The sequence below is a fragment of the Somniosus microcephalus genome, chromosome 3, assembly GCF_052327205.1.
Source record: "Somniosus microcephalus isolate GS21.2 chromosome 3, FLI_Smic_1.0, whole genome shotgun sequence".
Lineage (NCBI taxonomy): Eukaryota > Metazoa > Chordata > Chondrichthyes > Squaliformes > Somniosidae > Somniosus > Somniosus microcephalus.
The window spans coordinates 372,857,128-372,881,404 of record NC_140989.1 but is presented as its reverse complement, the minus strand read 5'-3'; the positions used below and the strand labels follow the sequence as shown (position 1 = coordinate 372,881,404).

Sequence of the window (24,277 nt, the reverse complement as noted above, 5' to 3'; positions counted from 1 at the left end):
GTGTTCAGCTAGCAGAACGGGACGCACTGAGCACACAAGATTTCGTGCACAAGAGGCAGACACCCGCTCCGCTGCTTGAATAGGACCACTGAGAATCACAGGACGTCTCGGACTCACGCGAGAGCGTTACAAGGACAAAGAGAAGGGCGCGGCCAAGGAAGAAAACACCGGGAGCTGCGCCGACACCCTCTCTCTCTGACTCGCCGTGTGCATGTCCGTCTTGTCACCAGTGACAGAAACGAGAGGAAACCCTGAAATAGCCTGAACACCAGCCTCTCTCTATACTGGGCCGGCCCAGGGACTCCCACTACGGACGCGAGTCACCAAATCGGTCGTACGGGCCCACTGAGCGCACAACACAGGGGAATCTCGTTGCAAACACTACGTGTGCATACGTTGCTCACAAAGTTCAATGGGGTCACAGGCCCTGACCCGCTCAGAGGCACCTGTGTGACAAGACAACAAATGAAACTCGCTGGAATGTTTCTGCTGTCTTGTCATTTTAGACGGACCCACTGAGCGCACAACACAGTGGAATCTGACAAACACTGCTTGTGCATTAGCACCGTCAAACTACTCAGTGGGGTCACAGGCCCTGACCGGTTCAGAGGCACCTGTGTGACAAGACAACAAATGAAACTTTAAAGACGCTGGCATGTACATCTTGTTTCTGCTGTCTTGGATGGGCCCACTGAGCGCGCAACACAGGGGAACTTGGTGCAAACACTGCGTGTGCATAAGCCATAAAACAAGCTCAGTGGGGTCACAGGCCCTGACCGGTTCAGAGGCACCTGTGTGACAGACAGCAAATGAAACTTAGACGCTGGAATTATTTATATGTTTCTGCTGTCTGTCTACGATTTCAGATTCACACTTAGAGTTTTTTGTCATTAAGTCATAAAAGCCACAAAACCAATTTAATATGACTTTCCAATACTCTTTGAAAGGTCTCTATATTCATAAAATGAGCCTTTTAGCAAAGTAACACTTTTTGGGCCTTTTCAAAGTGCTCCCGCTGAGTGAATTTTGTTCTGAAAATCGTGTTCCCGAAAATCTCCGGGCACCCCGCCAACCCCCCCTGCCAGAAATGACAAGTGTCAAATCAGCGGGTCAAACGGCCACCTCTATCCGACCAGGAGCACCCAAATCGCCGCAAATGGCACTTTTTTGTTTCTTCATCGGGACTTCCGACTAGGTTAATGATTTCCCGAACTCCAACTCATTAACTATGTTCTGAGACACTTGCCAGAAATGACACATGTCAATTTGGCGGGAGCAACTCACTTTCCCAGGCCGGGAAGCATCACCGGAGGCCCGCGTGAAGCGGCCGAATCTTTTCTCATCGGACTTCCGTGTTTTGGTTAATCATGTCTCGAAATCATTAAATGCACATGTCAATTTGCCGGGAGCAACTCACTTTCCCAGGCCGGGAAGCAACACCCGAGGCCCGCAAAAGGCGGCCGAATATTTTCTCATCGGACTTCCATATTTTGGGGGTTAGATTCTCTCCCGCCATCCAGCCCCCTGGCCACGGGTCGCTCGCTCACTTTCAGCCCGGGCCTTGCCAATTTGGTTAATCAGTTAGCCATGCACCAGACTCGGCCTCGCCTTTTTCATTTCTGGTTAATGATGTGCCCAGGCTCGGACTTAGTCTCTCCAGCAGCCAAAACTTTTCACTGGTTAATGAGGTGCCCAGCCCGGCACTTAGTCTCTCTCCCCAGCAAGCTTACTTGGTCGGCCGACATTTGGATCCATTTTCGGGGCTTAATCGGGTCGAATACGGTCCCTTACGCAAGGGGAGCCGAAGCCCCGGCCTCTGCCAGGCGTCAGGCTGCCGTTTTTTAAGCCCGACCAAAAACCCGAAAATTGGTTAAAAATGGAAATAAATTTCCACCCAAAAAGGGTTAAAAGTCGGTTGGACGGCAGCCCGGGTCGGTCTCTGCAGACCTGGAGGCCCTAGACAGTAATCTGGAAAACAGACCAAGTCTCGAGAAACCACCTCCTACCATTCTCCAGGTACCCCGCCAATCCCCCCTGCCAGAAATGACAAGTGTCAAATCAGCGGGTCAAACGGCCACCTGTATCCGACCAGGAGCACCCAAATCGCCGCAAATGGGCCTTTTTTTTTTCTTCATCGGGACTTCCGTCTTGGTTAATGATTTCCCGAACTCCAACTCATAAACTATGTTCGGAGACACTTGCCAGAAATGACACATGTCAATTTGCCGGGAGCAACTCACTTTCCCAAGCCGGGAAGCATCACCGGAGGCCCGCAAAAGGCGGTCAAATCTTTCTCCTTCCGTACTTCCATATCTCCGCACTCCCGCGTCGGAGCCAAGCCGTTTTTACACCGTTAGACGCGGCTTCCCGTGCCCGTTCGAATGCCGCCCTGCTCGGCGGCAAAGGAGAATTTTTTTATTTTTCGGCCGATTTCGGGAAAAAATTTTCCCGCTCTGAACTCGGATTTTACGCCTTTAATCGATTCGGAGACGGTCGCTTACGCAAGGGAGCCGAAGCCCGGGCCTCTGCCGGGCGCCAGCCTGCCGTTTGTAAGCCCGTCCGAAACATGAGTTCCCACTTTTGGTTATCCAGTTGTCAATTTTAAAATTTCAGTTTATGAGTTGCCACCTTGGTTTATCATTTGTTGCTCTGACTTTTGGTTAGCCAGTTGTCGATGTTCAAAATTTCAGTTAATGAGTTGCCCTTTTGGTTTTTGATTTCCTACCTTGACAACTCATTAACCAGTGTTTCAGACAATGCACAAGGCCATTTGCCGACCCCAACTCGGTTCCCCAAGCAGGAATGCAGCACCCGAAGCCCCGGTAAGGCGCCCGAATCCATTCCCATCGGACTTCCGTCCCCAATGTGAATGCCAAGTATTCAGTTACTGAGTTGCCTCCTTGAAACTTCAGTTATCGAGTTGTCCCTTTGGTTAACCAGTTGCCACATTGAAATTTCAGTTACTGAGTTGCCTCCTTGGTTTATCATTTGTCGTTCTGACTTTTGGTTCACCAGTTGTCGATGTTCAAATTTCAGTTACTGAGTTGCCACCTTGGTTTATCATTTGTCGCTCTGACTTTTGGTTAACCAGTCGTCGATGTTCAAATTTGCAGCCTGACCACCATCTCCAGTGTGACCACACTGGATCCATGTTCTGCTGGTATTTGAGCTGGCGTTCACCTGCTCTGCCACCCTCAGCCACACAGCCTTGGTTTGCTGGGGTGGCTTCTTCCTCCCCGAGGAAGGGAAGAGCACCTCCCTGCTCTCTGTCGCTCCCTCCACCAATGCCTGGAGGGCTGCCTCGTCAAATCTGGGGGATGCCTTACTCCGATGTGTCGCCATGATTGATGATGGTAGCAGCAGCTGCCAGGGCCAATTTATCATAGCCAATCAACCTAACCTGCACATCTTTGGACTGTGGGAGGAAACCGGAGCACCCGGCGGAAACCCACGCAAACATGGGGAGAATGTGCAAACTCCACACAGACAGTCACCCGAGGCCGGATTCGAACCCGGGTCTCTGGCGCTGTGATGCAACAGTGCTAACCACTACGCCGCCGTGCTGCCTGCCATCAGAGGCGAGCTTCCCACCTTAATAGCTCTCTGGCTAGGGGTTCCCATACGTGGGGAATCAATTGGGCTGTTAAATCAAAATTGCATCAATTTCCCACATCGTGCAGAATTCGTGTGGGAAACAGGAAATGTGGGGAACACGACTCCAACCCGCCCCCGTAGCAAAATCCAGCCCTTCGTGTTTCCCACACGAATTCTGAACGATGTGGGAAACTGATGCAATTTTGATTTAATAGCCCAATTGATTCCCCACGTGTGGGAACCCCTAGCCTGAGAGCTTTTCAGGTGGGAAGCTCGCCTCCGATGACATCATCACTGCTGCTTCATTTAAGGGCTTCCACAAGCCTTGCTCACTTCAGCAGACTGCCAAGCTTCTGGCCCTGGCAGCTGCTGCGAACATCATCAGTCATGGCGACACATCGGAGGAAGGCATCCCCCAGATTTGACGAGGCAGCCCTCCAGGCATTGGTGGAGGGAGCGACAGAGAGCAGGGAGGTGCTCTTCCCCTCCTCGGGGAGGAAGAAGCCACCCCAGCAAACCAAGGCTGTGTGGCTGAGGGTGGCAGAGCAGGTGAACGCCAGCTCGAATACCAGCAGAACATGGACCCAATGTCGCAAACGCTTCCATGACCTTCTGCGCACTGGAAAAGTGAGTATGATGTTCCCATCACTCTTAATCTGATCCCCATTGCCTTTCCTCACCAGCTCTCAGCTTTACCAATCTCTTCCTCCACATCCCACTTGACACTGACATCCATGCACCCTTTCCCACTCCCTCTCTCTCTATGATCACATTCACCTAACTAATGGACTATGCAGCCCTCACACTCCCTATCACTGTCATGCTATGAAAGCAACATACATCACATAGGGAGGGCCCGTGGTCTTGCCATCTCACTCCATCTTTCTCTCCTTCTAAGCATCTATGCCATCGATTCTCTACACTCACTCCTTCATTCTCGCTCAAACTCCACTTGTCTCCCCCATTGCAGGAAAAGAGAGCTCACAACCGAGCAGAGCGAGCCAAGACAGGGGGAGGGGCAGCCTCCTTAGCCCAGCTGACCCCATAGGAGGAGGCGGTCCTGGAGATCGTCGGCATCCAGGACGACACACAAGTGGGGGACGGAGAGACCGGTGCAGCAGAGCAAGCTGGTGACAGAAGAGTTTTCCAACTCTCTCAATTGCATTGCATGACTCGCTGATAATGACTTGGAAGCTCTAACAGATGGACCTCTGGTCATCTGCAATAAGCACTGTGCAGGTAACCCTGGCCTCTCATCTCTGACACTTTCCTTTACTCCCCCACAGGTCCATCGCAAGCTCCCGTCTCCAGGACGCAGGAGGAGGTTCAGCCTCAGCTACCAGACTCCTCAGAGGAAGCTGCAACCTCTGAGGGCGCAGCGTCAGCAGAAGGCAACGCACCCAGCACCAGCGCAGACACTCACACCTCGGTGGGACCTTCGGGACATAGAGTAGTGTCGTCACCTGGTGGATCACAGCTCACAAGTGAGCCTCAGCAGATGGTGGAGACAGGGACAGCAGTGGAGAGTCCTAGTCGGAGGGCGCAGCACTCTCCCAGCTCGGCTCAGCTGCATGTCGACCCTCTGCCTCTGGGTCCATCCACAGTATCAGCGGTGATGGCACTCCAGGAAAATATGCAGGAGTCTCTGGCAGGTTTTGTCTCCAGGGCTGCTGCGAGTGTGGAGCGAATGGAGGAGTCCGCCGCTAACACGAGCAGAGCATTTGTGGAGTCATTGGCGCATCAAGGCATTACCACGGAAAGGATGGCAACCTCCGTGGAAAGGCTGGCTACGGCCATGGAGGAGATACGTCGCGCGAGTGTTGAAAACATGGTGAGTGTTCAGACTAGACTGACATCTCTGGAGGAGCGATGCGCAGCTATTGAACTGAGAAACCAGACCTTCATGGCAGTCTCTCTGAGAAGGACTGCCAGTCCCAACACGGGTCCCCATGGCTCCCCTGATGTGCAGCAAGGTGCTCTCTCGCCACTTGCAAGCGCTGAGGGGGACCTGACCCATGAGAGGGATGATGGTGGCAGAGAACAAGGAGGTGGGGGCTCCTCTCCAAGCGCTCAAACTTCCATGCCACTGACAAGTCCTCGGTCAGAGCCCCACCTGAGTCAGCACCCAAGTGAGATCGGCGTCTCAACCCCTGCACAGCCGCAGGAGCAGCAGACTGCTGCGCAGCCCTTACAGGCTCGCAACCCCAGAGGACGCCCGCCAAAGGTGTCCAGACAGGAGCAGCAAGGAAGTGAGCAAGGGGCCTCCACATCTGCTGATGCCACTGGGGTACCACTACGTAGGAGCACGCGTAAGAGAAATAAACTGCACAAATAGTCACAAGGGTAGTCACTTGGGTGGAATTTAATGTGTTATGGTTGAAAGCCATCAGAATAATGTTAATAAATCATCTGTTGGCTACTGCTGTAGTTGTGGCGTGTGTCATTTCGCGAATGGGACTTTCACTTTGAGGTCAGTATGGTGGTCACATCGCTAGAAGTCAGCTGGTTCCTGGCTACTGTCAGTGCTCAGGTAAAAGGATGCGAGGCAATAGTCCCTCATGGGCGAGGCTCAGCAAATCTGCCCAATATGAGCGCGTTCCTTGCATGCCGGCCACCAATGTTCTCGCGCACTGCTGCCGCTGGTTGATGAGCCTCTGCAAGATGTTCGTCTTCGCTCTCCTCCTCCCCCTCCTCCTCATCTGAGGAGGATATGTCAGGAGCCACTTGGTCCTCGGCCATCTGCAAGCCACGACGCTGTGCCATGTTGTGAAGCACACAGCAAACCACAACGATTCTGGAGACCCTGGCTGCTGAGTATTGCAGGGCTCCACCTGATCTATCCAGGCATCTGAAGCGCATCTTCAGCAGACCAATGGTCTGCTCGATCATGGCTCTGGTGGAAAGGTGGCTGGAGTTGTAGTTCTCAGCTGCGTTGGATGGGCTCCTCAGCGGCGTCAATAGCCACGTCCTCAAGGGATAGCCCTTGTCTCCAAGTAGCCATCCGTTCAGTTGGTCTGGCGGACTGAATAGCGGAGGCACAGTAGACTGGCGCAGTGTGAGGGAGTCATGGCAACTGCCAGGGTACTTGGCACAAACATGCAAAATTTCCTTCTTGTGGTTACACACCAGCTGAACGTTGAGGGAGTGGAAGCCCTTGCGGTTGACAAAAATACCAGGATTGCGATGGGGAGCCTTAAGGGCCACATGTGTGCAGTCAACGATGCCCTGCACCCTTGGAAAGCCTGCAAGATTCGCAAATCCAACCGCTCTCGCCATGACACTTGCTCGATCCTTGGTGAAATGGATGTGATTGTGCGCGATGGCAAAGAGGGCATCGGTTACCCGCTTGATGCTGGTGTGTGCGGCCGCCTGTGAGTTGCCGCTGATATCTGTTGCTGATCCCTGGAATGAGCCTGAGGCAAAAAAGTTGAGTGCGATGGTGACTTTGATGGCCACTGATAAGGGGTGTCCAGCTGCTCCTCTGGGCTCCAGGTCTTGCTGCAGCATTGCACAGATGTCAGCCACTATCTCTCGCGAAAGTCGGAGCCGCCTTTGGCACTGCCGCTCAGACATGTCGAGGTAGCTGACCCTGCATCTGTAGACCCTGCTTGGGGGGTATCTCCTGCGCCGACGGACTTCCATGCGCTGGCCCCTTCTGGCCTGTGCATCCTCAGGTGGGGCAGCAGCTGCTTGGCGCAACTGTTGTTGCTGCTGCTGTTGGGCGGCCTCATGTAATATCCAGAAGGGCAGGCCAAAAAAAGCTCCCATGCTTCTGGTAGATGCCTCAGTTGAGGAAGCGCTCAGTGAAGGTGGCGAGAGGGGTTTCCCAGGAGGTCACACTGGAGATGGTTGTCAGGCTGCAAACTTCCAGAGCTTTGGGAAGCCTTCTGAAAGATCCCCCAGACCTGCGAGAGCAAAGTTATGCCACCTGCAATTAAAGCCTGTTCAAATCTGCCATTTAATGGTTGAGCTGCAGCTGCTACTCCTCAAGCCAGTTGTGCTCCCGCTAGGGTTCAGTTGTGTGTTTCCCACCAGGCGTGTTTCACGTGGGAAAACGAGTAAACTTGCAACTGGATAGGAAAATGGGATTATAGAGCCAATTGAGGGCTTGTTAAGGGCCTTAAGGGCCTATCGCGCCTCCTAGAGGCGGGACGGAGTCGGGACCAGCAGACACGAATTTAGGAAAATTGCATGGAGGCGGGTTTGCGCCCGCACGCCAGTTTTGCGATTTTTATCCCCCACACGTCTCCAATCCCGCCTCCACGGCCCTAGCAAAATCCAGCCCGAAATGTGGGGAACAAGACCCCAACCCGCCCCCCGTAGCAAAATCCAGCCCTATGGGTATCTCTGCTTCATCATTAGGCGTATAGAGTTGTGGTGTAGGTTGTCCCTTTTCGGATGACTCTATGATCTGGTCAGCATGGCGCCTTATTATGCTTTCACCAATGTCCATGGTATACATCAGCGGTCCTAGTCGTGTGCAAATAGTTCCAGGCTGCCATTTCTCGGTACGGTAGTCCCGGGCCAAAACTTGTTGACCTATCTGGAAGGTTCTAGTTGGCCTTTCATTCATGCCTTGAAATTGGTGGTTCTCTACGTCCCTTCTGATGTTTGGCTTGATCAAATCCAGCCGGCATCTTAGTCTTCTATTGAAAAACATCATGGCGGGAGTTTGGTTTGTAACCACGTGTGTTGCATTCCTGTACGCAAACAAGAAGTTATCTACCTTATGTTGTAGATTTATGTCTTCATTACCCATGGCCTTTATGGCCTTCTTGAAGGTCTGAACAAACCTTTCAGCTAATCCATTGGTGGCGGGATGGTATGGGGCGGACGTGTAGTGCTTAACCCAATTGTTTTTTAAGAACTTCCCGAATTCTTCGGACACAAATTGCGGTCCATTATCAGAACAGATCTGTTCAGGCAGCACATTCCTGGCAAATATGGTCCTTAATACTGTGATGGTTTTTTCCGTGGGTGGTGGAGGACATCTTTATTACCTCCGGCCACTTGGAGTGTGCATCAACCGCGATTAAGAACATTGAGCCCATAAATGGACCAGCAAAGTCGATATGTACCCTTTGCCATGGAGATGAGGGCCACTCCCATGGATGTAGAGGGGCTTGTGGTGGGGCGTTTTGGAACTTCTGGCATCCTAGACAGCTCTTGGTCATTTCTTCACTGTCTCCATCGATACCTGGCCACCACACAAACGCTCTGGCTAGGTTCTTCATTTTCACTCCACCCAGATGCCCCTCGTGAAGCTCCTTTAGCACTTTATCCTGGAGTTTGGGTGGAATCACCACTCTGGATCCACACATCAAGGATCCTCGGCACACTGACAGCTGTTCTCTTCTTTGCGAGTTTGCTGGCAACAGTGGTTCGCCATGTGCTGGCCATCCCTTCACCGTTAAATCGTAGACTCGTGAGAGAGTCGGGTCATTTCTCGTTTCCTTTTCAATGGTAGAATTTGTTACTGGTAGACATTCCACTATAGTTGAGTGGAACATCTCCATTGGGTCCACTGTAGGTGCCTCTTCTACCGTTGGCAACGGTAGGCGCGATAAACCGTCAGCATTCCCATGCTGTTTTGATCCTTTGTATTCTATGTCATATTGGTGTGCCCCTAGGAAAAGGGACCACCTCTGTAGCCTTTGCGCTGTCATAATGGGAACGCCCTTTTTAGGGTTGAATATGGAGACGAGGGGTTGATGGTCAGTCAACAAGGTAAATTTTTGTCCGTGTAGGTAATGGTTGAATTTCTTCACTCCCCACACCAGGCTGAGTGCTTCCCTGTCGATCTGGGCATAGTTACGCTCAGCTGAGTTCAATGAGCGTGACGCAAAAGCTATCGGCCACTCCGAGCCATCAGGGAATCTATGCGATAATACCGCTCCTACGCCGTAAGGGGATGCATCGCACGCCAGTCTGATTGGCAGTGATGGGTTGTAATGAGCCAACACTTCCTTGGACGTGATCAAGCCTTTGCATTTATGGAAGGCACGTTTACAGTCTTCGCTCCATTTCCAAATTACTCCCGTTTGTAGCAGTGCGTTAAGAGGGTGCAGAACAGTTGACAAGTTCGGTAAAAATTTATGATAGTAATTTATCAATCCCAGGAACGTCCTTAATTGTGAGACATTTTCAGGTGCTGGGGCTTTTATGACCGCTTCAATTTTTTCAGGTGACTTATGCAACCCTTCTTCGTTAATTATATGGCCACAATATGATATTTGTTTCTGGAAAAATTCGCACTTGGGGCGATTTGCTCGTAGGCCCCGTTCTCTCAGCCTAGTGAGCACCTGCTCCAAATTGGCAAGGTGCTCGTTGTCGTTTTCTCCTGTTACAAGGATGTCATCTAGGTAGCATTGAGTCCCCGGAATCCCTTGCAGGACTTGCACCATAGCTTTTTGCCAGATAGCTGGAGCTGATGCTACTCCGAAAACCAGTCGATTGTACTGGTACAGGCCTTTGTGTGTATTTATCGTGAGATACTTTTTAGCGGCCTCCTCAACCTCCATCTGTAGATATGCCTGTGCCAAGTCAATTTTGGTGAAACGTTTCCCTCTGGATAGTGAGGCGAAAATATTTTCTATCCTCGGAAGAGGATACTGTACCGTGTGAAGGACCGGGTTTACAGTCACCTTGAAGTCCCCACAGATGCGAATTTTTCACTGTTCTTCAGATTTATCATTATTCAACGTTTTCTTCATGACCAGGACGATGGGTGTTGCCCACTCGCTCCAATCTACCTTGGATAACACACCTGCTTTTTCCAAATTCTCCAGCTCTGCCTCGACTGCTGGACGAATTGCGTATGGCACTGGCCTTGCCTTAAAAAACTTGGGAATTGCCGCATCTTCCACTTTTATTGAGGCGGTGACGCCTTTCAAGGTTCCTAGTTCCTGTTGAAACACTTCTTTGGCGTTGGCCAAGATGTCTTTTAATCGTTCAGGTATGACGTCATCATCATTTTTTTTCTTACTGGTCACCGTCAGTACCTGAATGGACTGCCAGTCTAAACGTATCTTCCTGATCCATTCACGTCCCAACAACGGTGGACCACCATCTTGCAGAACGTATAAATACAACTTCTGTATTTCCTTGCCGTTGTATACAACAGGCACCCTTATTTTCCCTCTGGGGCATACTTTCTGCCCCGTATATGTCTTCAAGATAATGGATGTGTCTTTCAAAGGTATATGCGGAAATAGCCGCTCGTAATCCCGTCGACTTATGACGGTCAGAGCTGATCCTGTATCTAGCTCCATTTTAACTGGGGACCCCGCTATCGTGAGGGTAACCCAAATGGTCTGGTAATCTTCTTTGGCAATTAGATTATGTAATTTGAGACAGCTTAGTCTCTTGTTTCCGGAGTCGCTATCGCTCTTCTGGTCTTCGGAGCTACTGTCCGTCATCATTTGTACCTTTCTGTACTTTTCCTTATTGACCTTTTTTCTGTCAGTGGATTTTTTTCCAGATCGGCATACACGTGCAATGTGTCCCATCTTTCCGCATTGCCTGCATGCTTTGTCCTTGAACCAGCAGTCCCTCTGGTCATGGGTGGATCTTCCGCAGCGATAACATCTCTCGAAACCCCGTGTCATTTTATGGGTGCCAATGTCCTGTGGCTTTTGCTGTATCTCTGCAGCTCCTCTTGCTGCTGCTTCGTATGATACAGCCACACTGAAAGCCTTGTCCAGTGCCAAATCTTTCTCAGAAAGTAGCCTTTTCTGTGTTCCTTCGCTTAGGAGACCGCAGACGAATTTGTCTCATAGAGAATCTGCCAGTCCTGCCCCGAATTGGCAGTGCTTTGACAGCTTTCTTAATTCGGTGAGGTAATCAGCGTTACTTTCATTCTTGTGCTGATTCCTCCTGAAGAATTTGAATCGTTCCGCTATCAGCAGCGGTGTTGGGTTTAAGTGCTCCTGTATGGTATGAACAATCTCCTTAAAATTCTTGTCCATCGGTTTGGCTGGAGTGATTAAGTTTCGTAACAGCCCGTATGTCCTTGCGCCCATCAGATTTAAAAGTACCGATGCCTTTTTATCATCCGCTACTTCATTCGCTGTGCAATATACCTCCACTCTTTCCACATATGTGGTCCAATCCTCTATATCACTATCGAAAGCAGTAATATTGCCAGTCTTCGGCATCCTGAAAATCAAAAATGGCGCCTCCCGCGCTTTCCCTTCTTCCCTGCCGAGTAAAAATGGCGCCTCCCGCGCTTTCCCGCCGCTGCCGCTGCTGACAACGCTGTTCTCAGCGGTTTTTATTTAGACATATATTTTCAACAGTTGGAGACTCGTTCCTGCCGGACTCTCTGGGACTTTTCCCTCCCTCTGCTTGATCCGAACGCCGACCTGCTTTGCAGCGCCGGCCATCTCCCGAGTGCTCCACCCTCCGTCTCTGTTTGCCTCCGCCTTCCGACTCGCTGCTTGGCCCCGCTGCAGAGCCACCCGATCGAGCCCCAGCCTGCCACCCAGGAAGGAGTAGTGCAGTACCTGCCACCAGCCCGGCTAGCTGGTGAAACCACAGTTTTTTTTTTTTTCTTCGACCTTCGTCTGAGGAATCGATTTCCTTGAGGTGCTGCCGAATTGCAGGTAAGTCCGTTTCCAATTCGTCGCCACTGTTGTATCCGTGTGTTAATGGAGACACGGAATGCAGGAGTTGGTTTAACAGGTGTTTACTGAACAAAGTCTGGAGGTGAACTAAAAGATACAAGACTGTAGAAGTGCATCAGCATAGATATATATATCCACACATATTAGTATAAAATAAGCACACATACTCTCTTATATTAAAATGGAGTCTGGAACTGTTTCAACAGGCCAAAATGGCTTCACACAGTATAACATAAGGGGAAACGGGCAGGCCCATATTAGGAAACGGTTTAAGGAAGAGGATGTGACTCCTTTGTAGCTTGCAGGCTAGACAGTTCCATAAACAAGATAAGCTTAACAGAACAAAAGCATGATAAACCAAAGGACATGTACTGTAAACATTCGTATGAATGTCCAGAACCAAAGTGAGAGACAAACTGTCTCCATTGTATAAAATTAATTAACTTTATCTAAAGGTATTCCTGCATCATGACTTTTGATTATCTATGGGCTAACCTTATCTTAAGACACCGAGGCTCTGCTGACCCTTTAGTCATCTTCTTGTTGACCTTAAACATTTCTTACTCATCTCTTCCTTAATGTTATTTAGTTGTGTCTCAATACCATACCATGTGATAAAAGGTTTTGATCTTTGTGTATAAAAAGAGGTGTTTTTGTCCATGTATTCGGAGAAGTCACGATAGCCATTGCCTATGTGAAGCTCCCCTTGCTAGCAAGTAGTTAAATAAAGTCTGCCTTTGACGATCACTTTGTTTCACAGAGTCTTATTGAACAGTCGAAACTTCGACAGTTTCTTGGAGGTTCCACCGAGATCGCTTGCTACCTTTCAGTAAGTCACGGACGAGGACACCATGCTTTGCTAACAACAAATCCTGAATGGCCATAAGTGAGGTTTTCTCACAGAAAAAGAAAAGGATTTCTCTTTAGATACATAGTAGGTGTAGTCTGTCACTTCCGACGGGAGCACTGCGATCGGCTAAGACTCATGTGTGTTTGGAACTTGAGTTAACTTGTTGTAACCTTTTGCTTCTTTTTGACATTAAAAGGAGGAGGATACTGCCGGTTCAGGTTTCAAAACTATCGGACAAAGGGAGACAACAGAAACGTCACGACCAGGTTGAGTTCCGGAATATATGTGAGTGTACTGTGAAGGGATTAGCCTGAAGGATAGACACAGAAAGAAAGAAATAAGGGTACCAGAGGGCCTGTGAAGAGACTAGCTCGAAGGATAGGCAGAGAGTGTACAGTGACGTAATCTGTGAAGGGACTACCTAGTAATCCCGAAGGATAGATAGGCAGTTAGAGTAAGGATAAGTATAGAATAAGGATTCAGAAATAAAATACAACTGTTTTGTAAAATAACGCTTATATGCATATGTAAAGTTTGTAAAGATTAAAAAAAAACTGTTGGTGACTGAGTTGATCGACTAGGACAAGGAAGTGCCTGTCTCAAACGCGCAGCCTTAGACCGGTTGTTAAGAGGGGAAATCCCCCACGCGAAGGTCAGGACCCTGAAGTGGGCGGAGAGGCATAAAGGCACTTAGGATCGTGATTAGTCGTTAAAAGCTTGTAAAATAAGGCCTCGATCTGTAGAGCGTACCACGCAGATCGAGAAAACTGTCGGATTGTAATTTAGCTTTTGTAGAAAGCCTGCATAACTGTACTTACGCTATTTTATGTCTGAGTTCTTTTGTGTACCTGTTTGGACCTTCAAGTTATTCCTTAGTATTTTCTTGATTGTTATTATTGTTCATCGCTCTCAGCACTTTGGTCAGCCTGTAGGGGTCGTAAGAGGGTTGAGGGTAAAACTTGCGACCCAGAACAAGTGCAGCTAGTGGAAATTAAGAACTAACTAGGATGGGAGCTGCAGAAAGCAAGGTCCCCGAAAAGGGAACCCCAGCTTTCCATATTTTTCAAAATTGTGGCCGATCATCCACAATTGATTTACCTAAATGATCTAAATGGACCAAGAATGACAAATACCCATTTCCTATAGACGGAACCTTTAATTTGGACAGAATAACATGTCTAGAGAATCGCCTCGTGGCTAGAGACCTGCAGAGAAAAGGAAAAAAAGCAGTAAATTGGTCAGCCTTTTCAGATTGGAAAAAGGAAGCACAGAAGCGTAGGGATCGTAGTATACAAGCCAGTAGATTGGCTACTACGAACACCACCAAAAACAACAAAAAAAGAACCTACAAATAGGTTAACTAAACATGAGGAATACATACAGAGGGATTCAAAACCTAACCCGAAGCATTTGACCCCACTCCCCATTTACCCTCTCTTGTCTGATACGTCACACATAAGTGATGACGAAGATCAGGGATGGTATAGGATCCCACCCAGGCTACCTCCCGCATATGTAGCAGAACAACCAGAAGAGGTAGCCGCGCCAGAACCCCACAATCAGGAACCTGACCTAAATTCTGGTGCCAGTGGTGCCAGCGGCTCAGGGTCCCATTATTATACTAGATCCCAACCTGCCAAGCCACCTACCAGTACAGTAGAAACAGGTTTTCCACTAAGACGATTTCCCAATGTCCACCAAGCAGACGAAGCCCCAAGTACTGGCCATCGCCCTTGGACAGCTTCCGAATTACGGACAATAATCCACGAATTACCAGACCCCGCAGAGAATTTGGAAAAGGCATTTAGCGAACTTAAAAGCATCGTTGTTTGCCATCAACCCACCATTGTGGATGTCGACCAGTTGTTTAGAGCTTGGCTGAAAGATTCAAAGTATCGCTTGTTAACCGAAGGCGAAGGAGGGTTTAAGACTTTTAGTGATCATAGAAACAACAACAATGGGAATCCAGAAACAGTACCAACCGACCAGTTCTGGACTGATTTATACGGAGCCATGCATACTAAATTCCCAAAAAGAATTAATTGGTCAAAAATAATTGAAACAACACAAAAAAAGGACGAGGATGTTGAGGATTATATCGAAAGAATAGAATTAATCATGGGACAACATTCCGGAATGACTGAGGAAAATTATCAAATTCCCCTGATCAACACCCTTGTAAACGGTCTCAGATCAGAACTTAGGGAACCATTGACTCTAGTCTGCTTAGACTGGAGACATAAAACAACCCCCGAATTAACACAAATTCTGAAAGGAATCCAGGAGAGGAATAGAGACCAAAAGAATAAGGCTTCTCTCTTTATGGAACAATCGGCTCTGGAAACCCCGACTGCCAAAACCACTATCTGTTATCAAGGTCAGCAAGGCGGACGGGGCAGAGGGGGAAACAGGGGAGGATTTGGAGGACGTAATAGGAGAGGCTTTAGCAGAGGACAGTGGAATGGAAGAGTCACAAACTCTGCGTGTTATAACTGCGGTCAGATCGGACACTGGAAGTCTGACTGCCTGCTTCCAAAACAGTCAAACCAAGGCTGGGGAAGCGCACCTAATAATATAAATACCCAAGCCCAGGTTTACACTCGTCCACAAACAAATTTTACAACAGGGAATCCTTGGGGAGGTCAAATTATTGGAGAACAATTCGGACCCCCAGGCCAAAACTATGCATGACGCAGAGACAAAGTCCCGACCGTTACCCACCCGACACAGTTACCTTCAGTTTCAGTAAATTCTAGGGAAGAGCCAGTTTTATCCATAAAAGTAGAAGGTAGGAAAGTCCCATTCTTAGTTGATACCGGAGCCACAACCTCGCTGCTAACAAAACAACACGCAAGAGGAACCCCGTGCACTGACGCAGAGGTCACGTGCGTGGGACTCTCCGGTGCCCTACAAAATATGACGTGGTCAGAGCCACTAGAAGTACAGACAGGCAGTTTTTCTGGTCAACATGCCTTCCTCTTATCAGACGATACCCCTATGAACCTATTGGGAAGAGATTTACTGTGCAAAATGCAAGCAACAATAGTTTGTTCAAATAAGGGACTGCAAGTATACATCCCTACCGAAATATGCATTATGTGTCCTTTATATGAAGTTACACAAGAAAACCCGCCTCTAAGTATCCCAAGGGAAACACAACAATTGCTTGATCAGGTTCCGCCGCAAGTCTGGTCTAACCATCCAAACGAGGTCGGCAAGATGTTAACTGCTAAGCCATATAAAGTTACACTAAAACCATCCATTCGACTGCCTCGGCGTTCCCAGTACCCACTGTCAGCGGCAGCTGAGCAAGGAATTCAGCCTGTCATTAACTCTTTGTTGCAACAGGGAATAATCGTCCCGACACAGAGTCCGTGCAACACACCGATTCTTCCTGTCGAAAAGAAAGAAAGTGGGAAATGGAGACTAGTGCAGGATTTAAGAGCAGTTAATGAATCAGTACTACCAGTTTATCCAGTTGTGCCAAATCCTGCCACAATCCTAACTAGTATTCCTTCTGGATCAAAATACTACACTGTTATTGATTTATGCTCAGCATTCTTCAGCATTCCTATCCACCAAGATTCGCAGTTCCTGTTCGCTTTTACGTTCAAGGGAACACAGTATACTTGGACAAGGCTCCCGCAAGGATATACAGAAAGTCCCACAATCGTTTCTCAAAGTCTCAGGCATGATCTAGAGGACGTTACCTTTACGGGAGGGTCCACATTAATCCAATATGTCGATGATTTACTGATAGCCTCGCCTGATAAACAGTCATGTCAAACCGACTCGCTTATTATGCTGCACGCCTTGGCCGCAAAGGGACATAAAATATCACGGTCCAAGATGCAGTTTTTATCAGAGAAAGTGCAGTATTTGGGACATGAACTCCGTGGAGATGGTCGCTGTCCGACACAGAGCAGGGTAAAAGCAATTTACCAAGCACCATTGCCCGCCACTAAACAACAGCTGAAACATTTTCTTGGCATAACAGGATACTGTCGACAATGGATTACGGGATATTCGGATCTGGTCCAACCATTGCTAGATATCTCTATGCCACTACAGGAAGATCCTCTCGTTTGGAATCAAAAGGCAAAGGACGCCTTTGAAAACGTAAAACAAGCCCTGTTGTCAGCTCCAGCATTGGGGCTACCAGACTATCAGAAACAGTTCAATCTTTTTGTGCATAATAAAGCAGGATTCGCCCAGTCCGTTTTGACTCAAACCCATGGAGATAAACAAAGACCTTTAGCCTATTTTAGTACTCAGTTAGACCCAGTAGCACGTAGTCTGCCTGGATGCTTGCCAATTTTGGCAGCCGCTTATTATGCTGCAAAACAAGCTCAGAGTATTACGCTTAATCATCGAACTGTTTTGTTTGTGCCACATTGAGTTGAAGTACTATTGACGAAATGTGCAACCCAACATCTGACGTCAGCCCGCAGCAGTAAATATGAGGTTGAATTACTATCTAACCCCAACCTCGTAATTCAGAGATGTTCAGTTCTCAATCCTGCCACAATGTTACCCACAGAAGAAGATGGAATCCCACATTGCTGCGAAACAGTCACCCAATTAGTGACCAAGCCTCGGGCAGACCTAACAGAGACTCCCATTCCTAACAGCGACCTGACATACTATGTAGACGGGTCGGCTCTTAGAGATGAGATGGGATCACCTAAAGCTGGATACGCCATATCAGACGACCACACAACTATAGAAGCACACTCACTACCTCAGTCCTTTTCAGCACAACAAGCAGAACTATTTGCCCTTACAAGAGCGTGTATACTAGCAACAGGCCAATCAGTCAACATTTACACTGATTCCAGGTACGCCTTTGGAGTCGCTCATGACTACGGACAGATTTGGAAATTAAGGGGATTCCGAACCTCTTCAGGATCAACCATTAAGAATGCAGAACAAATTAATAATCTTCTGAAAGCTTTGATGTGTCCCACTAGAATTTCAGTTATAAAATGTCAGGCTCACACAGGTAGTCAGGATCAGATATCATTGGGTAACGATCGGGCAGACAAAGCTGCTAAATCAGCAGCTCTGTCCAATACAGGGCTGCAAGTATCAGTCTTTGCACTGCGTCAGCAAAAATCAGATAATGACCCACCTTCGATTAAAGATGTTTTAGCCTTCCAGTCACAGGCTGATTCGGACGAAGTGTTAGGTTGGGCAAGGGATTTCTGTTTTAAAACACCCGAAGGGGTATGGGTTCACCAGGATGGCCGTATGGTGGCTCCTAAATCTTTAATTCCATGGATTGCCCGATGCGTTCACATGTTCACGCATGCAGGCAAAGGGGGGATGGCAGACTATATTAATCAAACATGGTATGCACCAGGAATTACGACAGTTGTAAAACAAATTAGTGAAAGGTGCACCACTTGCCAGGAAATGAATCCAGGCAAGACAGAGAAAGTACAGGCTGCTTCCCACCCAAATCCATCAGGCCCTTTTGAAAATTTGCAAATGGATTTTATTGAACTACCTGTATGTCTTGGATTCAAATATATATTAGTAATCATAGACATGTTTTCAAGATGGGTGGAAGCTTTTCCATGTAAGAAAAATGATGCCGTAACGGTTGCAAAATGTTTACTGAAAGAAGTCACACCAAGGTTTGGAATACCTACGCAACTTTCATGCGACAACGGATCACACTTTACTGGAACCATTATAAAGGAATTATGTAAAGCTTTACAGGTCAACCAACATTTTCACTGCAGCTACCACCCGCAATCTGCAGGATTAGTAGAAAGGTACAACGGGGTACTGAAGAATAAACTTTCTAAACTTTGCAATGAAACTGGACTTAAATGGGTCGAACTATTACCCCTAGCATTGATGATAATGCGAGCAGCAACTAACAGGACAACCGGACTATCGCCACATGAGATTGTTATGGGACGACCCCTAAGACTGCCATTTTCAGCGCCACTTACGGTTAAGCAAATGGACATCCATAAAATGGATGAGAACATGTTAAATTATTGTATTGCATTAACGAGATGTATTTCCAGCTTTCACCAGCAGGTTAAAGAGGCGCAAACGGAACCAGCGGAAGGAAGGTGCCATAGCTTGGAACCAGGAGATAACGTATACGTAAAGGTCTTCAAAAGAAAGAACGGACTACAGCCACGCTTTGAAGGGCCATACCAAGTACTCCTGACAACAAACACAGCTGTTAAAATCAAGGAAAGACCGACTTGGATACACGCATCCCATTGTAAGAAGGCACCAGACGGGGACATTTAAAAAAAAAGGGACTTGAAACGATGAAATTATTGTTTACGCTGTATGTAATCATCGAGATGGTATGCGTAAGCTGTCAGAGAGATAACGAAGAACCCCGAAAGAAACGAGGACCGACAAAAGGGACTGAAAGAATTAATGGGGGCTATATTGTCCTAGGAAGGACAAAATGGGGGAATGTAGAAGTGCATCAGCATAGATATATATATCCACACATATTAGTATAAAATAAGCACACATACTCTGTTATATTAAAATGGAGTCTGGAACTGTTTCAACAGGCCAAAATGGCTTCACACAGTATAACATAAGGGGAAATGGGCAGGCCCATATTAGGAAACGGTTTAAGGAAGAGGATGTGACTCCTTTGTAGCTTGCAGGCTAGACAGTTCCATAAACAAGATAAGCTTAACAGAACAAAAGCATGATAAACCAAAGGACATGTACTGTAAACATTCGTATGAATGTCCAGAACCAAAGTGAGAGACAAACCGTCTCCATTGTATAAAATTAATTAACTTTATCTAAAGGTATTCCTGCATCATGACTTTTGATTATCTATGGGCTAACCTTATCTTAAGACACCGAGGCTCTGCTGACCCTTTAGTCATCTTCTTGTTGACCTTAAACATTTCTTACTCATCTCTTCCTTAATGTTATTTAGTTGTGTCTCAATACCATACCATGTGATAAAAGGTTTTGATCTTTGTGTATAAAAAGAGGTGTTTTTGTCCATGTATTCGGAGAAGTCACGATAGCCATTGCCTACGTGAAGCTCCCCTTGCTAGCAAGTAGTTAAATAAAGTCTGCCTTTGACGATCACTTTGTTTCACAGAGTCTTATTGAACAGTCGAAACTTCGACAAGACGCTATACAGGCTTATATACCCGAGTGGTCACTACCGGTATTACAGTACACAGGGGCTCTTAAAGGTACATACACTACACTAGTGTACCACCCTAGGATGACATGTTACTGATCATTACATCCCCTTTCTTTGAGGTTAAACAAAATTAATATCAATCAATCATAACGACATAAACATCTTCACAACCGTCAATACATTTTCAATATAGTTTTCTTTGTACTCAAAGATTAAGTCTATCAGGCTTTTTTACTTCACGTGTGGATCTTCTCAGCACAGGTAAGTCTGATGTGTTTTCATGAGAGCCTGTATGTGTGTTTGTGTTAGATTGTTCTGGTGGTGAGTGACAAGATTCAGTTGCAGCATTGTCATCGATTTGCTCTTGGATAGTTTTTTGTGTTTTCAGGAGGGAACGGCGGTTCCTCCTGAGAATCTGTCCTTCCTCAGTTCTAACAGTGTATGACCTTGGTCCTACTTCCTCAAGAACTGTAGCTTTCCTGTTCCATGCATCTGGATCCTCAATCCTGACAACATCATCCCTTGTCAATGGTTTCAGAGTTTTGGATGACTTGTCATAGTATGATTTCTGTTTCAGCTTTAACAGTTGAAGTCTCTGTCTCAATTCCTTACTCTGTTTTTCTTTTGCACAGCAGGGTAGCGTGGTGCGCAACTTGCGACCCATTAGGAGTTCAGCAGGTGAAGAACCAGAGTCTAAAGGTGAGGCTCGGTAGCTCAGCAGGGCGAGATAAGGATCAGACTTGCTTTCTGTTGCTTTCCTCAGCAGCTGTTTGAGAGCTTGAACACCTTTCTCTGCCTTACCATTCGACTGAGCATACAGAGGACTGGATGTGATGTGTTGAAAGTCATAATGTGCTGCAAACTGTTGCCACTCCTTACAGTTGAAGCACGGACCATTGTCGCTAACGGCAATCCTGGGAATTCCATGTCTGGTGAAGACGGATTTCACATGCATTATGACACTGCTTGCTGTGGTGCTTGAGAGCAGCGCCATCTCAGGATAGTTAGAATAGTAGTCAATCACTAATAGATAGTCTTTACCATTCAAATGAAAAAGGTCCATACCAACCTTTTGCCATAGTCAGCTACTATCATTGGTTCCTTTGCTTGTTTGTTTTGGTGTTTCTGACATGTCTCACATTCGCCGATCATGTTCTCAATGTCCTTATTTATGCCAGGCCAATAAACAGTGGGCTAGATTTTCAGTATAGACAGTTTTGGGGCGCTAACCTTAGCGCCCGCCCGAAGTTAGCGCCCGCCCCAAAGTAGCGCCCCATTGCCGGAAATTCAGTGGCTTCGCCCTAAGAGATTGGTGGAGCGCTAAAAGAGGCGTTCCACTCCTATCTTTAGGCGCTAAGCCGGCGGTCCAGAGGGATAGCGCCCAGGCGGGGCGCAGCGCGGGTGCGGTCATTTTTGGACTGACAGCAGACCCCGTGGCGCCGACCAGCTCTTAAAGGGGGAAGGGACGAATTGGTCTGCTGCCACGCCCTGCACACTGCAGCCTTGCAAAGAGGCCTCAACACTGCTGCTCAGCCCCAGGGAGTCATGGCAACGCCAGAGAAGGCCCGTCAGCGTGCCCTGCGCTTCTCAGAGGGTGATCTGGACATAATGGTCACAGCTCTGGAGGTGAGGCGCAAGATCTTGTTCCCAGAGAGTGGGAGGAATCCAACCCACCACGACTACACCAAAGCCTGGAAGCAGATCGCCCAGAGGGTGACGTTCACCGGCGATGCCCCCAGGACCCACAAACAATGTTGTAAAAAATACAACGATCTGACCAGGATTGTGAAGGTGAGTAGCCTTTCCAGTCTCCTCCTCATTCTTGCATGTACACCTGACATGATGGGCAAAGGGAGCTGAAAGTCCTATTGGCCAGCCCTCAGCCAGCAGCATTGGGACAGTCATGAGCATCACATGGCCATTCGGCACTTTACACTTTGTCCAAGCTGTTCCACCATGGGAGGCAGTGCACACTACATCAGGGCTTCACTCTGTCCAAGCTATTCCACCATGGGAGGCAGTGCACACTACATCAGGGCTTCACTCTGTCCAAGCTATTCCACCATGGGAGGCAGTGCACACTACATCAGGGCTTCACTCTGTCCAAGCTATTCCACCATGGGAGGCAGTGCACACTACATCAGGGCTTCACTCTGTCCAAGCTATTCCACCATGGGAGGCAGTGCACACTACATCAGGGCTTCACTGCGCACTTACAGCCCGTCCTTTCTCTTGCAGGCTAAAGTAGCGGTTAATCGCCAGGCGCATGCCAGGGGTGGCCGTGCCAAGCTGCAGAAGCTCACTCGGCTGGAGGAGCGCGTGTGTGTGCTCATGGGAGCCCGTGTGATTGTCCCCACAGCGTGCGGAGTATCCGACCCTCCACTGCCCGGCAATGGTAAGGACCTCGCCTTTTGGCCCTCTCGCGTCGCACTGGCCCATCCGAGCTACCTCCTTTGCCACTGTCCCACCAATGCGCTGAATGCCACCAGTCCTAACTCCCTCGCTGACGCCGTCTCCTCACTCTGAAGCTACTCTTGTGCATTCCTGCTTTCAGCTGGTGACGACCAGGACCCTGAAGCTGCCAGTGACAGCACCTCCGACCAGGAGGAGGAGGAGGAGAAAGCCGGACCTTCGGGGGAACAGTCACGTCCCGCAGGAGAGGAGGAAATGCTTGACACCTCCTCACTGGACGAGTGCCTGGAGGAACTGTCACAGGGCAATGCAGCTTCTGGGACCAGTGGCGTCCAGCCACCCAGGAGCCGTGCGCGTGGCCCGCGGCCTTCCCCCCAAAGGGGGGAAGGATCAGAGGGGAGTGCTGCTGTTCGGCACACTCGCCGCCACCAACGCGGCAAGGGTCCCCTAGTTCGGCCCCCTCCTCCCCAGCGGGAGAGTCGCGACTCCAGTCCGGACACCTTCACCTCGGAGGAGGTGCGGAAGCTGGATAAGATGGCCGCGGATTCGGACCGGCGCCACACGGAGCTCATGAGCGTGGTGGGGCGCATGCCTGAGGCCATCGAGTCGCTGGCGACCAGTGTGCGCGAGTTCGGGGCAGCAACTGCCGCGAGTGGCCGCATGCTGACTGATGCCGTCAAGACCCTGGCGGCTGTGATGCGCGCGCACACCAGGACCACAGGGGCACTCACTGCTGCCACACGCGCTGTCTCAGGCAGGCATCGCCAGGGCAGCCGCCGCGCTGGACCATCCCAGCAAGCCGCCCCTCGGCTGATTGTTGCGGATCCTGCAGTGTGGGCCCGGCCGAGTGCCACCGCGCCACAGCAACAGCCAGCGCATCCCACACGCCAGCTGGCCCACATTGCGCCATCCGTCGCCGCCATTCCCCCACTGGGGCGTCAAGGGCAAGCGGCTGCAGCTGATGGTGGCCAGGCTCAGGTGCGCCACTCAGCAGACGGCCCCTCGAGGCCCAAACGCCGTGTAGGCTGCCCCCCAGCGGCATCTGGCGGAAGGGCATCTGAGCCTCAGGCACCTTCCCCCAGCCTCGCAGCAGCCACTGGGCAGAGCTTGCGAAGGAGCAGCAGGCCGGGCAGGGGAGGCAAAAGGCTGGGCAAGGTCTCGCCCTCGCGGGCCACTCAGTAGAGGGTGTGGGCAGCTTTCCTTTTATATGGCGGTGGCCATCTTTATTTTGCCCATGGTTGTGTTGTTGGAGGGCTTATTTTTTGCGTTAGGCCGACGTTGAGGCCCGGTTTGAAGAAAGGTGGAGTGACTCCTCCCCAGTTTGTGGGAGTGAGTCGTTTGTTGGGCTTTTTGTGGGGCCCGTTTATTGTTTTTGGGGATTCATGTGGGAAGGGCTTTTCATTTTTGTGTAATAAAAAATTATCTTTATTCATGCAGTCTCCATGGTTGTTCTTCTTAGTGTTTGTTGGCTTCGCCGGCTGAGGGCTTGCGGAGCGGCTGCATTCATCTTCCCTCATGGCCCCTGGCCATTCCCTGACAGGGGGCTTAGAAGTACCGTGTAATAAGGTGGCGTCGTGCGGCCCTTGGCCCAGGTCGCTCCCTCCTGGGAACGTACTCCTGCTCCTCCTCCTCCTCCTCCTC

General features: G+C 49.1%; 1 long non-coding RNA gene across 1 annotated transcript; it reads left to right on the top strand.

Annotated features, from left to right (window-relative positions):
• The first annotated feature begins 12,097 nt into the window (after nt 1-12,097).
• On the top strand, nt 12,098-20,163 carry LOC147122440 (uncharacterized). The gene is made up of 2 exons (XR_015077747.1): nt 12,098-13,353; nt 19,110-20,163. It is a non-coding gene; the product is annotated as an uncharacterized LOC147122440 (long non-coding RNA).
• Nucleotides 20,164-24,277: the final 4,114 nt, after the last annotated feature.